Genomic DNA, 19,850 nt, shown 5'->3' on the forward strand with positions numbered 1-19,850 from the left:
AGGAAACCAACAGCAGACAACAGTCCTGTTCTAATGAACTAGAGGAGTACAGCATCATGATAGTTGTTCTGTCCTGCTGTGGCCAGTAAACAGAGGAAACCAACAGCAGACAACAGTCCTGTTCTAATGAACTAGAGGAGTACAGCATCATGATAGTTGTTCTATCCTGCTGTGGCCAGTAAACAGAGGAAACCAACAGCAGACAACAGTCCTGTTCTAATGAACTAGAGGAGTACAGCATCATGATAGTTGTTCTCTCCTGAATACATTTAGTTCTGGTGCCAAGACTAGTAAACACCTTCCATACCACACGCTACATACCACACCACACACTACATACCACGCTACATACCACACCACACACTACATACCATGCTACATACCACACCACACACTACATACCACGCTACATACCACACCAAGACTAGTAATCACCTTCCATACCACACGCTACATACCACACTACACACTACATACCACGCTACATACCACACCACACACTACATACCACGCCAAGAATAGTAATCACCTTCCATACCACACGCTACATACCACACTACACACTACATACCACGCTACATACCACACCACACACTACATACCACGCCAAGAATAGTAATCACCTTCCATACCACACGCTACATACCACACTACACACTACATACCACGCTACATACCACACCACACACTACATACCACGCCAAGAATAGTAAACACCTTCCATACCACACACTACATACCACACCACACACTACATACCACACTACATACCACACCACACACTACATACCACGCTACATACCACACCACACACTACATACCACGCTACATACCACACCACACACTACATACCACGCTACATACCACGCCAAGAATAGTAAACACCTTCCATACCACACGCTACATACCACACCACACACTACATACCACGCTACATACCACACCACACACTACATACCACGCTACATTCCACACCAAGAATAGTAAACACCTTCCATACCACACCACACACTACATACCACGCTACATACCACACCACACACTACATACCACGCTACATACCACACCACACACTACATGCCACGCCACATACTACACCACACACTACATACCACACCACACACTACATACCACGCCAAGAATAGTAAACACCTCCCATACCACACTACATACCACACCACACACTACATACCACGCTACATACCACACCACACCCTACATACCACGCTACATACCACACCACACACTACATACCACGCTACATACCACACCACACACTACATACCACGCCAAGAATAGTAATCACCTTCCATACCACACGCTACATACCACACTACACACTACATACCACGCTACATACCACACCACACACTACATACCACGCCAAGAATAGTAAACACCTTCCATACCACACACTACATACCACACCACACACTACATACCACACTACATACCACACCACACACTACATACCACGCTACATACCACACCACACACTACATACCACGCTACATACCACACCACACACTACATACCACGCTACATACCACACCACACACTACATACCACACTACATACCACACCACACACTACATACCACGCTACATACCACGCCAAGAATAGTAAACACCTTCCATACCACACGCTACATACCACACCACACACTACATACCACGCTACATACCACACCACACACTACATACCACGCTACATTCCACACCAAGAATAGTAAACACCTTCCATACCACACCACACACTACATACCACGCTACATACCACACCACACACTACATACCACGCTACATACCACACCACACACTACATGCCACGCCACATACTACACCACACACTACATACCACACCACACACTACATACCACGCCAAGAATAGTAAACACCTCCCATACCACACTACATACCACACCACACACTACATACCACGCTACATACCACACCACACCCTACATACCACGCTACATACCACACCACACACTACATACCACGCTACATACCACACCACACACTACATACCACGCCAAGAATAGTAAACACCTTCCATACCACGCCACATACCACACCACACACTACATACCACGCTACATACCACACCACACACTACATACCACGCCAAGAATAGTAAACACCTTCCATACCACGCTACATACCACACCACACACTACATACCACACCACACACTACATACCACGCCAAGACTAGTAAACACCTTCCATACCACGCTACATACCACACCACACACTACATACCACGCTACATACCACGCCACACACTACATACCTTGCCAAGACTAGTAAACACCTTCCATACCACGCTACATACCACACCACACACTACATACCACGCTACATACCACACCACACACACTACATACCACGCTACATACCACACCACACACTACATACCACACCAAGAATAGTAAACACCTTCCATACCACGCTACATACCACACCACACACTACATACCACACCACACACTACATACCACGCCAAGACTAGTAAACACCTTCCATACCACGCTACATACCACACCACACACTACATACCACGCTACATACCACACCACACACTACATACCTTGCCAAGACTAGTAAACACCTTCCATACCACGCTACATACCACACCACACACTACATACCACGCTACATACCACACCACACACTACATACCACGCTACATACCACACCACACACTACATACCACGCCAAGACTAGTAAACACGCTACATACCACAACACACGCTACACACCACGCTACATACCACACCACACGCTGCATAACACGCTACATACCACAACACACGCTACATACCACGACCAAGACTAGTAAACACCGTCTATACCACATTACATACCACGACCAAGACTAGTAAACACCTTCCATACCACGCTACATACCAAGACTAGTAAACACCTTCCATACCACGCTACATACCACGACCAAGACTAGTAAACACCTTCCATACCATGCTACATACCACGCTACATACCACGACCACGACTAGTAAACACCTTCCATACCACGCTACATACCAAGACTAGTAAACACCTTCCATACCACGCTACATACCACGACCAAGACTAGTAAACACCTTCCATACCATGCTACATACCACGCTACATACCACGACCACGACTAGTAAACACCTTCCATACCACGCTACACACCACACCACACACTACATACCACACCAAGACTAGTAAACACGCTACATACCACAACACACGCTACATACCACACCACACGCTACACAACACACGCTACATACCACGACCAAGACTAGTAAACACATTCCATACCACGCTACATACCACGACCAAGACTAGTAAACACATTACATACCACGCTACATACCACGACCAAGACTAGTAAACCCCTTCCATACCATGCTACATACCACACGCTACATACCACGACCAAGACTAGTAAACACCTTCCATACCACACTACATACCACGCTACATACCACACCAAGACTAGTAAACACATTCCATACCACGCTACATATCACACCAAGACTAGTAAACACACTACATACCACGACCAAGACTAGTAAACACACTACATACCACGACCAAGACTAGTAAACACACTACATACCACGACCAAGACTAGTAAACACATTCCATACCACGCTACATATCACACCAAGACTAGTAAACACACTACATACCACGACCAAGACTAGTAAACACACTACATACCACGACCAAGACTAGTAAACACCTTCCATAACACGCTACATACCACACCACGTCTAGTAAACACATTACATAACACGCTACATACCACGACTAGTAAACACCTTCCATAACACGCTACATACCACACCAAGACTAGTAAACACATTCCATACCACGCTACATATCACACCAAGACTAGTAAACACACTACATACCACGACCAAGACTAGTAAACACACTACATACCACGACCAAGACTAGTAAACACATTCCATACCACGCTACATATCACACCAAGACTAGTAAACACACTACATACCACGACCAAGACTAGTAAACACACTACATACCACGACCAAGACTAGTAAACACCTTCCATAACACACTACATACCACACCACGTCTAGTAAACACATTCCATACCACGCTACATATCACACCAAGACTAGTAAACACACTACATACCACGACCAGGACTAGTAAACACATTCCATACCACAACCAAGACTAGTAAACACCTACCATAACACGCTACATACCACACCACGTCTAGTAAACACATTACATAACACGCTACATACCACGACCAAGACTAGTAAACACATTCCATACCACGCTACATACCACACGCTACATACCACGACCAAGACTAGTAAACACCTTCCATACCACGCTACATACCACACGCTACATACCACGACCAAGACTAGTAAACACCTTCCATACCACGCTACATACCACACTACATACCACGCCAAGACTAGTAAACACCTTCCATACCACGCTACATACCACAACCAAGACTAGTAAACACATTCCATACCACGCTACATACCACACGCTACATACCACGACCAAGACTAGTAAACACATTCCATACCACGCTACATACCACACGCTACATACCATGACCAAGACTAGTAAACACCTTCCATAACACTCTACATACCACACTACATACCACACCACGTCTAGTAAACACATTACATACCACGCTACATACCACGACCAAGACTAGTAAACACATTCCATACCACGCTACATACCACACGCTACATACCACGACCAAGACTAGTAAACACATTCCATACCACGCTACATACCACACGCTACATACCATGACCAAGACTAGTAAACACCTTCCATACCACGCTACATACCACGACCAAGACTAGTAAACACATTCCATACCACGCTACATACCACACGCTACATACCACGACCAAGACTAGTAAACACATTCCATACCACGCTACATACCACACGCTACATACCACGACCAAGACTAGTAAACACATTACATACCACACTACATACCACGACCAAGACTAGTAAACACATTCCATACCACAACCAAGACTAGTAAACACATTCCATACCACAACCAAGACTAGTAAACACCTACCATACCACGCTACATATCACACCACGTCTAGTAAACACATTACATACCACGACCAAGACTAGTAAACACATTCCATACCACAACCAAGACTAGTAAACACCTGCCATACCACGCTACATACCACGCTACACATCACACCAAGACTAGTAAACACTCTACATACCACGACCAAGACTAGTAAACACATTCCATACCACACCAAGACTAGTAAACACATTCCATACCACAACCAAGACTAGTAAACACATTCCATACCACGCTACATACCACGACCAAGACTAGTAAACACATTACATACCACGCTACATACCACGACCAAGACTAGTAAACCCCTTCCATACCATGCTACATACCACACGCTACATACCACGACCAAGACTAGTAAACACCTTCCATACCACACTACATACCACGCTACATACCACACCAAGACTAGTAAACACATTCCATACCACGCTACATATCACACCAAGACTAGTAAACACACTACATACCACGACCAAGACTAGTAAACACACTACATACCACGACCAAGACTAGTAAACACATTCCATACCACGCTACATATCACACCAAGACTAGTAAACACACTACATACCACGACCAAGACTAGTAAACACACTACATACCACGACCAAGACTAGTAAACACATTCCATACCACGCTACATATCACACCAAGACTAGTAAACACACTACATACCACGACCAAGACTAGTAAACACACTACATACCACGACCAAGACTAGTAAACACCTTCCATACCACGCTACATACCACACCACACACTACATACCACACCACACACTACATACCACGCCAAGACTAGTAAACACCTTCCATACCACACTACATACCTTGCCAAGACTAGTAAACACCTTCCATACCACGCTACATACCACACCACACACTACATACCACGCTACATACCACACCACACACTACATACCACGCCAAGACTAGTAAACACCTTCCATACCACACGCTACATACCACACCACACACTACATACCACGCTACATACCACACCACACACTACATACCACGCCAAGAATAGTAAACACCTTCCATACCACGCTACATACCACACCACACACTACATACCACGCCAAGAATAGTAAACACCTTCCATACCACGCTACATACCACACCACACACTACATACCACGCCAAGACTAGTAAACACCTTCCATACCACGCTACATACCACGCTACATACCACACCACACACTACATACCTTGCCAAGACTAGTAAACACCTTCCATACCACGCTACATACCACACCACACACTACATACCACGCTACATACCACACACACTACATACCACGCTACATACCACACCACACACTACATACCACACCAAGAATAGTAAACACCTTCCATACCACGCTACATACCACACCACACACTACATACCACACCACACACTACATACCACGCCAAGACTAGTAAACACCTTCCATACCACGCTACATACCACACCACACACTACATACCACGCTACATACCACACCACACACTACATACCTTGCCAAGACTAGTAAACACCTTCCATACCACGCTACATACCACACCACACACTACATACCACGCTACATACCACACCACACACTACATACCACGCTACATACCACACCACACACTACATACCACGCCAAGACTAGTAAACACGCTACATACCACAACACACGCTACACACCACGCTACATACCACACCACACGCTGCATAACACGCTACATACCACAACACACGCTACATACCACGACCAAGACTAGTAAACACCGTCTATACCACATTACATACCACGCTACATACCACGACCAAGACTAGTAAACACCTTCCATACCACGCTACATACCAAGACTAGTAAACACCTTCCATACCACGCTACATACCACGACCAAGACTAGTAAACACCTTCCATACCACGCTACATACCACGACCAAGACTAGTAAACACCTTCCATACCACACTACATACCACGACCAAGACTAGTAAACACCTTCCATACCACGCTACATACCACGACCAAGACTAGTAAACACCTTCCATACCACGCTACATACCACGACCAAGACTAGTAAACACCTTCCATACCATGCTACATACCACGCTACATACCACGACCACGACTAGTAAACACCTTCCATACCACGCTACATACCAAGACTAGTAAACACCTTCCATACCACGCTACATACCACGACCAAGACTAGTAAACACCTTCCATACCATGCTACATACCACGCTACATACCACGACCACGACTAGTAAACACCTTCCATACCACACTACATACCACGCTACACACCACACCACACACTACATACCACACCAAGACTAGTAAACACGCTACATACCACAACACACGCTACATACCACACCACACGCTACACAACACACGCTACATACCACGACCAAGACTAGTAAACACATTCCATACCACGCTACATACCACGACCAAGACTAGTAAACACATTACATATCACGCTACATACCACGACCAAGACTAGTAAACCCCTTCCATACCATGCTACATACCACACGCTACATACCACGACCAAGACTAGTAAACACCTTCCATACCACACTACATACCACGCTACATACCACACCAAGACTAGTAAACACATTCCATACCACGCTACATATCACACCAAGACTAGTAAACACACTACATACCACGACCAAGACTAGTAAACACACTACATACCACGACCAAGACTAGTAAACACATTCCATACCACGCTACATATCACACCAAGACTAGTAAACACATTCCATACCACGCTACATATCACACCAAGACTAGTAAACACACTACATACCACGACCAAGACTAGTAAACACATTCCATAACACGCTACATACCACACCACGTCTAGTAAACACATTACATAACACGCTACATACCACGACCAAGACTAGTAAACACATTCCATACCACGCTACATACCACATGCTACATACCACGACCAAGACTAGTAAACACCTTCCATACCACGCTACATACCACACGCTACATACAACGACCAAGACTAGTAAACACCTTCCATACCACGCTACATACCACACTACATACCACGCCAAGACTAGTAAACACCTTCCATACCACGCTACATACCACAACCAAGACTAGTAAACACATTCCATACCACGCTACATACCACACGCTACATACCACGACCAAGACTAGTAAACACATTCCATACCACGCTACATACCACACGCTACATACCATGACCAAGACTAGTAAACACCTTCCATAACACTCTACATACCACACTACATACCACACCACGTCTAGTAAACACATTACATAACACGCTACATACCACACGCTACATACCATGACCAAGACTAGTAAACACCTTCCATACCACGCTACATACCACGACTAAGACTAGTAAACACCTTCCATAACACGCTACATACCACACTACATACCACACCACGTCTAGTAAACACATTACATACCACACTACATACCACGACCAAGACTAGTAAACACATTCCATACCACAACCAAGACTAGTAAACACATTCCATACCACAACCAAGACTAGTAAACACCTGCCATACCACGCTACATATCACACCACGTCTAGTAAACACATTACATACCACGACCAAGACTAGTAAACACATTCCATACCACAACCAAGACTAGTAAACACCTGCCATACCACGCTACATACCACGCTACACGTCACACCAAGACTAGTAAACACACTACATACCACGACCAAGACTAGTAAACACCTTCCATACCACACCAAGACTAGTAAACACATTCCATACCACAACCAAGACTAGTAAACACATTCCATACCACAACCAAGACTAGTAAACACCTGCAATACCACGCTACATATCACACCACGTCTAGTAAACACATTACATACCACGACCAAGACTAGTAAACACATTCCATACCACAACCAAGACTAGTAAACACCTGCCATACCACGCTACATACCACGCTACATATCACACCAAGACTAGTAAACACACTACATACCACGACCAAGACTAGTAAACACCTGCCATACCACGCTACATAACACACGCTACATATCACACCAAGACTAGTAAACACACTACATACCACGACCAAGACTAGTAAACACCTTCCATACCACGCTACATACCACACGCTACATACCACGACCAAGACTAGTAAACACCTTCCATACCACGCTACATACCACGACCAAGACTAGTAAACACCTTCCATACCACGCTACATACCACACGCTACATACCATGCTACATGCTACATACCACGACCAGTAAACACGCTACATACCACGACCAAGACTAGTAAACACCTTCCATACCACGCTACATACCACGCTACATACCACGACCAACACTAGTAAACACCTTCCATACCACGCTACATACCACGCTCCATACCACGACCAGTAAACACGCTACATACCACGACCAAGACTAGTAAACGCCTCCCATACCACGCTACATACCACGACCAACACTAGTAAACACCTTCCATACCACGCTACATACCACGACCAAGACTAGTAAACATCTTCCATACCATGCTACATACCACGCTACATACCACGACCAAGACTAGTAAACACCTTCCATACCACGCTACATACCACACTACATACCACACCACGTCTAGTAAACACATTACATACCACACTACATACCACGACCAAGACTAGTAAACACATTCCATACCACGCTACATACCACGACCAAGACTAGTAAACACCTTCCATACCACGCTACATACCACGCTACATACCACGACCAAGACTAGTAAACACATTCCATACCACGCTACATACCACGACCAACACTAGTAAACACCTTCCATACCACGCTACATACCACACTACATACCACGACCAAGACTAGTAAACACCTTCCATACCACACTACATACCACGACCAAGACTAGTAAACACCTTCCATACCACGCTACATACCACACTACATACCACGACCACGACTAGTAAACACCTTCCATACCACGCTACATACCACGACCAAGACTAGTAAACACATTCCATACCACGCTACATACCACACGCTACATACCACGACCAACACTAGTAAACACCTTCCATACCACGCTACATACCACACTACATACCACGACCAAGACTAGTAAACACCTTCCACACCACGCTACATACCACAACCAAGACTAGTAAACACCTCCATACCACGCTACATACCACGACCAAGACTAGTAAACACCTTCCATACCACGCTACATACCACGACCAAGACTAGTAAACACCTTCCATACCACGCTACATACCACGCTACATACCACGACCAAGACTAGTAAACACCTCCATACCACGCTACATACCACACTACATACCACGACCAAGACTAGTAAACACCTTCCATACCACGCTACATACCACGACCAAGACTAGTAAACACCTTCCATACCACGCTACATACCACGACCAAGACTAGTAAACACCTTCCATACCACGCTACATACCACACTACATACCACGACCAAGACTAGTAAACACCTTCCATACCACGCTACATACCACAACCAAGACTAGTAAACACCTTCCATACCATGCTACATACCACGACCAAGACTAGTAAACACCTTCCATACCACGCTACATACCACAACCAAGACTAGTAAACACCTTCCATACCACACTACATACCACGACCAAGACTAGTAAACACGCTACATACCACGACTAGTAAACACCTTCCATACCACACTACATACCACGACTAGTAAACACCTTCCATACCACACTACATACCACGACTAGTAAACACCTTCCATACCACACTACATACCACGACCAGTAAACACGCTACATACCACGACCAAGACTAGTAAACACCTTCCATACCACACTACATACCACGACCAAGACTAGTAAACACCTTCCATACCACACTACATACCACGACCAGTAAACACATTCCATACCACACTACATACCACGACTAGTAAACACCTTCCATACCACACTACATACCACGACTAGTAAACACCTTCCATACCACACTACATACCACGACCAGTAAACACGCTACATACCACGACCAAGACTAGTAAACACCTTCCATACCACACTACATACCACGACCAAGACTAGTAAACACCTTCCATACCACGCTACATACCACGACCAAGACTAGTAAACACCTTCCATACCACGCTACATACCACACTACATACCACGACCAAGACTAGTAAACACCTTCCATACCACACTACATACCACGACCAAGACTAGTAAACACCTTCCATACCACGCTACATACCACGACCAAGACTAGTAAACACCTTCCATACCACACTACATACCACGACCAGTAAACACCTTCCACACCACGCTACATACCACGACCAAGACTAGTAAACACCTTCCATACCACGCTACATACCACGACCAACACTAGTAAACACCTTCCATACCACACTACATACCACGACCAAGACTAGTAAACACCTTCCATACCACGCTACATACCACACTACATACCACGACCAAGACTAGTAAACACCTTCCATACCACGCTACATACCACGCTACATACCACGACCAACACTAGTAAACACCTTCCATACCACGCCACATACCACGCTACATACCACGACCAAGACTAGTAAACACCTTCCATACCACGCTACATACCACGACCAAGACTAGTAAACACCTTCCATACCACGCTACATACCACACGCTACATACCACGCTACATACCATGACCAACACTAGTAAACACCTTCCATACCACGCTACATACCACGACCAAGACTAGTAAACACCTTCCATACCACGCTACATACCACACGCTACATACCACGCTACATGCTACATACCACGCCATACACTACTGTATATCACACTACGCCCTCCTCAGCACGACAGTTGGTTTACGTTTCTAACAAGGAACGTGTCAAATCCATCATAGCTGCTGGACCAGATTCCTGTTTCTAACCATGAGACTGTTACCATAGACTACCATGAGACTGTTACCATAGACTACCATGAGACTGTTACTATAGACTTCTATATCTACTACCATGAGACTGTTACCATAGACTTCTATATCTACTACCATGAGACTGTTACCATAGACTTCTATATCTACTACCATGAGACTGTTACCATAGACTTCTATATCTACTACCATGAGACTGTTACCATAGACTACCATGAGACTGATTTCAGAAAGTTGTCTCCATCTCCCCCTTGTGGACAGGGAGGCGTACTGCATGCAGTGGTCTCACAGCGTTTACTGAGCACAGCAACATAGATATCAAACCATCTCACAGTATCAAACCATCTCACAGTAACATAGATATCAAACCATCTCACAGTATCAAACCATCTCACAGTAACATAGATATCAAACCATCTCACAGTAACATAGATATCAAACCATCTCACAGTAACATAGAGATCAAACCATCTCACAGTATCAAACCATCTCACAGTAACATAGATATCAAACCATCTCACAGTAACATAGATATCAAACCATCTCACAGTAACATAGATATCAAACCATCTCACAGTAACATAGATATCTAACCATCTCACAGTAACATAGAGATCAAACCATCTCACAGCAACATAGATATCTAACCATCTCACAGCAACATAGATATCAAACCATCTCACAGCAACATAGATATCAAACCATCTCACAGCAACATAGATATCAAACCATCTCAAAGTAACATAGATATCAAACCATCTCACAGCAACATAGATATCAAACCATCTCACAGTAACATAGAGATCAAACCATCTCACAGTAACATAGATATCAAACCATCTCACAGTAACATAGATATCAAACCATCTCACAGTAACATAGAGATCAAACCATCTCACAGTAACATAGATATCTAACCATCTCACAGTAACATAGATATCAAACCAACATAGATATCTAACCATCTCACAGTAAGATAGATATCAAACCATCTCACAGCAACATAGATATCTAACCATCTCACAGCAACATAGATATCAAACCATCTCACAGCAACATAGATATCAAACCATCTCACAGCAACATAGATATCAAACCATCTCACAGTAACATAGATATCAAACCATCTCACAGCAACATAGATATCAAACCATCTCACAGTAACATAGAGATCAAACCATCTCACAGTAACATAGATATCAAACCATCTCACAGTAACATAGATATCAAACCATCTCACAGTAACATAGAGATCAAACCATCTCACAGTAACATAGATATCTAACCATCTCACAGTAACATAGATATCTAACTATCTCACAGTAACATAGATATCAAACCATCTCACAGTAACATAGATATCTAACCATCTCACAGTAACATAGATATCAAACCATCTCACAGTAACATAGATATCTAACCATCTCACAGTAACATAGATATCTAACTATCTCACAGTAACATAGATATCAAACCATCTCACAGTAACATAGATATCTAACCATCTCACAGTAACATAGATATCAAACCATCTCACAGTAGCATAGATATCAAACCATCTCACAGCAACATAGATATCAAACCATCTCACAGCAACATAGATATCTAACCATCTCACAGTAACATAGATATCAAACCATCTCACAGTAGCATAGATATCAAACCATCTCACAGCAACATAGATATCTAACCATCTCACAGTAACATAGATATCAAACCATCTCACAGTAACATAGATATCTAACCATCTCACAGCAACATAGATATCTAACCATCTCACAGTAACATAGATATCAAACCATCCCACAGTAACATAGATATCAAACCATCTCACAGTAACATAGATATCAAACCATCTCACAGTAACATAGAGATCAAACCATCTCACAGTAACATAGATATCAAACCATCTCACAGTAACATAGATATCAAACCATCTCACAGTAACATAGAGATCAAACCATCTCACAGTAACATAGATATCTAACCATCTCACAGTAACATAGATATCAAACCATCTCACAGTAACATAGATATCTAACCATCTCACAGTAACATAGATATCTAACCATCTCACAGTAGCATAGATATCAAACCAACATAGATATCTAACCATCTCACAGTAACATAGATATCAAACCATCTCACAGTAACATAGATATCTAACCATCTCACAGTAACATAGATATCTAACTATCTCACAGTAACATAGATATCAAACCATCTCACAGTAACATAGATATCAAACCATCTCACAGTAACATAGATATCTAACCATCTCACAGTAACATAGATATCAAACCATCTCACAGTAACATAGATATCTAACCATCTCACAGTAACATAGATATCTAACCATCTCACAGTAACATAGATATCAAACCATCTCACAGTAACATAGATATCTAACCATCTCACAGTAACAGATATCAAACCATCTCACAGTAACATAGATATCAAACCATCTCACAGTAACATAGATATCAAACCATCTCACAGTAACATAGATATCAAACCATCTCACAGTAACATAGAGATCAAACCACCTCACAGTAACATAGATATCAAACCATCTCACAGTAACATAGATATCAAACCATCTCACAGTAACATAGATATCTAACCATCTCACAGTAACATAGATATCAAACCACCTCACAGTAACATAGATATCAAACCATCTCACAGTAACATAGATATCAAACCATCTCACAGTAACATAGATATCTAACCATCTCACAGTAACATAGATATCAAACCACCTCACAGTAACATAGATATCAAACCATCTCACAGTAACATAGATATCAAACCAACATAGATATCTAACCATCTCACAGTAACATAGATATCAAACCATCTCACAGTAACATAGATATCAAACCACCTCACAGTAACATAGATATCAAACCATCTCACAGTAACATAGATATCAAACCAACATAGATATCTAACCATCTCACAGTAACATAGATATCAAACCACCTCACAGTAACATAGATATCAAACCATCTCACAGTAACATAGATATCAAACCACCTCACAGTAACATAGATATCTAACCATCTCACAGTAGCATAGATATCAAACCATCTCACAGTAACATAGATATCAAACCACCTCACAGTAACATAGATATCTAACCACCTCACAGTAACATAGATATCAAACCATCTCACAGTAACATAGATATCAAACCACCTCACAGTAACATAGATATCTAACCATCTCACAGTAACATAGATATCTAACCATCTCACAGTAACAGGTGAAGGACTTACTCTTGATATCTCCTCTCACATTTAGGTTTTTGTCGGCTCCGTAACCTGAGGGGGAAAAGTATGTTTTTTTAATTTACCTTTGGAAAATACATGGCCACTGACTATACAGAGTGTAGGCTAAATACCACAGAGTGTAGGCTAAATACATGTCCCCTGACTACACTAAATACCACTGACTATACAGAGTGTAGGCTAAATACTATACAGAGTGTAGGCTAAATACTATACAGAGTGTAGGCTAAATACTATACAGAGTGTAGGCTAAATACTATACAGAGTGTAGGCTAAATACTACACAGAGTGTAGGCTAAATACTATACAGAGTGTAGGCTAAATACTATACAGAGTGTAGGCTAAATACTATACAGAGTGTAGGCTAAATACTATACAGAGTGTAGGCTAAATACATGGCCACTGACTATACAGAGTGTAGGCTAAATACATGGCCACTGACTATACAGAGTGTAGGCTAAATACCACAGAGTGTAGGCTAAATACATGTCCCCTGACTACACTAAATACCACTGACTATACAGAGTGTAGGCTAAATACTATACAGAGTGTAGGCTAAATACTATACAGAGTGTAGGCTAAATACATGGCCACTGACTACTCAGAGTGTAGGCTAAATACCACTGACTATACAGAGTGTAGGCTAAATACTATACAGAGTGTAGGCTAAATACTATACAGAGTGTAGGCTAAATACTATACAGAGTGTAGGCTAAATACTATACAGAGTGTAGGCTAAATACCACTGACTATACAGAGTGTAGGCTAAATACCACTGACTATACAGAGTGTAGGCTAAATACTATACAGAGTGTAGGCTAAATACCACTGACTATACAGAGTGTAGGCTAAATACTATACAGAGTGTAGGCTAAATACTATACAGAGTGTAGGCTAAATACATGCCCACTGACTATACAGAGTGTAGGCTAAATACTATACAGAGTGTAGGCTAAGTACTATACAGAGTGTAGGCTAAATACTATACAGAGTGTAGGCTAAATACTATACAGAGTGTAGGCTAAATACTACACAGAGTGTAGGCTAAATACATGCCCCCTGACTATACAGAGTGTAGGCTAAATACTATACAGAGTGTAGGCTAAATACTATACAGAGTGTAGGCTAAATACCACTGACTATACAGAGTGTAGGCTAAATACTATACAGAGTGTAGGCTAAATACTATACAGAGTGTAGGCTAAATACCACTGACTATACAGAGTGTAGGCTAAATACTATACAGAGTGTAGGCTAAATACTATACAGAGTGTAGGCTAAATACTACACAGAGTGTAGGCTAAATACCACTGACTATACAGAGTGTAGGCTAAATGCATGTCCACTGACTATACAGAGTGTAGGCTAAATACCACTGACTATACAGAGTGTAGGCTAAATACCACTGACTATACAGAGTGTAGGCTAAAAACATGTCCACTGACTATACATAATGTAGGCTAAATACTATACAGAGTGTAGGCTAAATACTATACAGAATGTAGGCTAAATACCACTGACTATACAGAGTGTAGGCTAAATACTACACAGAGTGTAGGCTAAATACATGTGACTATACAGAGTGTAGGCTAAATACTATACAGAGTGTAGGCTAAATACCACTGACTATACAGAGTGTAGGCTAAATAATACACAGAGTGTAGGCTAAATACTATACAGAGTGTAGGCTAAATACTATACAGAGTGTAGGCTAAATACTACACAGAGTGTAGGCTAAATACATGTGACTATACAGAGTGTAGGCTAAATACTATACAGAGTGTAGGCTAAATACCACTGACTATACAGAGTGTAGGCTAAATACATGCCCCCTGACTATACAGAGTGTAGGCGAAATACTATACAGAGTGTAGGCTAAATACTATACAGAGTGTAGGCTAAATACCACTGACTATACAGAGTGTAGGCTAAATACTATACAGAGTGTAGGCTAAATACTATACAGAGTGTAGGCTAAATACCACTGACTATACAGAGTGTAGGCTAAATACTATACAGAGTGTAGGCTAAATACTATAAAGAGTGTAGGCTAAATACTATACAGAGTGTAGGCTAAATACTACACAGAGTGTAGGCTAAATACCACTGACTATACAGAGTGTAGGCTAAATGCATGTCCACTGACTATACAGAGTGTAGGCTAAATACCACTGACTATACAGAGTGTAGGCTAAATACCACTGACTATACAGAGTGTAGGCTAAAAACATGTCCACTGACTATACAGAATGTAGGCTAAATACTATACAGAGTGTAGGCTAAATACTATACAGAGTGTAGGCTAAATACCACTGACTATACAGAGTGTAGGCTAAATACTATACAGAGTGTAGGCTAAATACTATACAGAGTGTAGGCTAAATACTACACAGAGTGTAGGCTAAATACATGTGACTATACAGAGTGTAGGCTAAATACTATACAGAGTGTAGGCTAAATACCACTGACTATACAGAGTGTAGGCTAAATACTACACAGAGTGTAGGCTAAATACATGTGACTATACAGATTGTAGGCTAAATACTATACAGAGTGTAGGCTAAATACTACACAGAGTGTAGGCTAAATACATGCCCACTGACTATACAGAGTGTAGGCTAAATACTATACAGAGTGTAGGCTAAATACTATACAGAGTGTAGGCTAAATACTATACAGAGTGTAGGCTAAATACTATACAGAGTGTAGGCTAAATACTACACAGAGTGTAGGCTAAATACCACTGACTATACAGAGTGTAGGCTAAATGCATGTCCACTGACTATACAGAGTGTAGGCTAAATACCACTGACTATACAGAGTGTAGGCGAAATACCACTGACTATACAGAGTGTAGGCTAAATACTATACAGAGTGTAGGCTAAATACTATACAGAGTGTAGGCTAAATACTATACAGAGTGTAGGCTAAATACTACACAGAGTGTAGGCTAAATACATGTGACTATACAGAGTGTAGGCTAAATACTATACAGAGTGTAGGCTAAATACCACTGACTATACAGAGTGTAGGCTAAATACTACACAGAGTGTAGGCTAAATACATGTGACTATACAGAGTGTAGGCTAAATACTATACAGAGTGTAGGCTAAATACTATACAGAGTGTAGGCTAAATACTATACAGAGTGTAGGCTAAATACTACACAGAGTGTAGGCTAAATACATGGCCACTGACTATACAGAGTGTAGGCTAAATACATGCCCACTGACTATACAGAGTGTAGGCTAAATACTATACAGAGTGTAGTCTAAATACCACTGACTATACAGAGTGTAGGCTAAATGCATGTCCACTGACTATACAGAGTGTAGGCTAAATACCACTGACTATACAGAGTGTAGGCTAAATACTACACAGAGTGTAGGCTAAATACATGTGACTATACAGAGTGTAGGCTAAATACTATACAGAGTGTAGGCTAAATACTATACAGAGTGTAGGCTAAATACTACACAGCGTGTAGGCTAAATACATGGCCACTGACTATACAGAGTGTAGGCTAAATACCACTGACTATACAGAGTGTAGGCTAAATACTACACAGAGTGTAGGCTAAATACCACTGACTATACAGAGTGTAGGCTAAATGCATGTCCACTGACTATAGAGAGTGTAGGCTAAATACCACTGACTATACAGAGTGTAGGCTAAATACATGTCCACTGACTATACAGAGTGTAGGCTAAATACATTCAAATATATTGATATCAAGCTTTTTTTAATTCACCTTTTAAAAATGTATGTTCACTATTTACACTAAAGGTATGCAAAATAGATTCCAATACATTGACAAAGAGAAGAAGAAGAAGAAGTAGAAGAGCTGACCTGTGTGTGGAGGACTGGCTGTGTAGAAGAAGAGCTGACCTGTGTGTGGAGGACTGGCTGTGTAGAAGAAGAATTGACCTGTGCCTGTGTGTGGAGGACTGGCTGTGTAGAAGAAGAGCTGACCTGTGTGTGGAGGACTGGCTGTGTAGAAGAAGAGCTGACCTGTACCTGTGTGTGGAGGACTGGCTGTGTAGAAGAAGAGCTGACCTGTGTGTGGAGGACTGGCTGTGTAGAAGAAGAGCTGACCTGTGTGTGGAGGACTGGCTGTGTAGATGAAGAGCTGACCTGTGTGTGGAGGACTGGCTGTGTAGATGAAGAGCTGACCTGTGTGTGGAGGACTGGCTGTGTAGAAGAAGAGCTGACCTGTGTGTGGAGGACTGGCTGTGTAGATGAAGAGCTGACCTGTGTGTGGAGGACTGGCTGTGTAGAAGAAGAATTGACCTGTGTGTGGAGGACTGGCTGTGTAGAAGAAGAGCTGACCTGTGTGTGGAGGACTGGCTTTGTAGAAGAAGAGCTGACCTGTGTGTGGAGGACTGGCTGTGTAGAAGAAGAGCTGACCTGTGTGTGGAGGACTGGCTGTGTAGAAGAAGAGCTGACCTGTGTGTGGAGGACTGGCTGTGT

This window comes from Oncorhynchus mykiss, chromosome 6 (genome assembly GCF_013265735.2).
Source record: "Oncorhynchus mykiss isolate Arlee chromosome 6, USDA_OmykA_1.1, whole genome shotgun sequence".
NCBI lineage: Eukaryota > Metazoa > Chordata > Actinopteri > Salmoniformes > Salmonidae > Oncorhynchus > Oncorhynchus mykiss.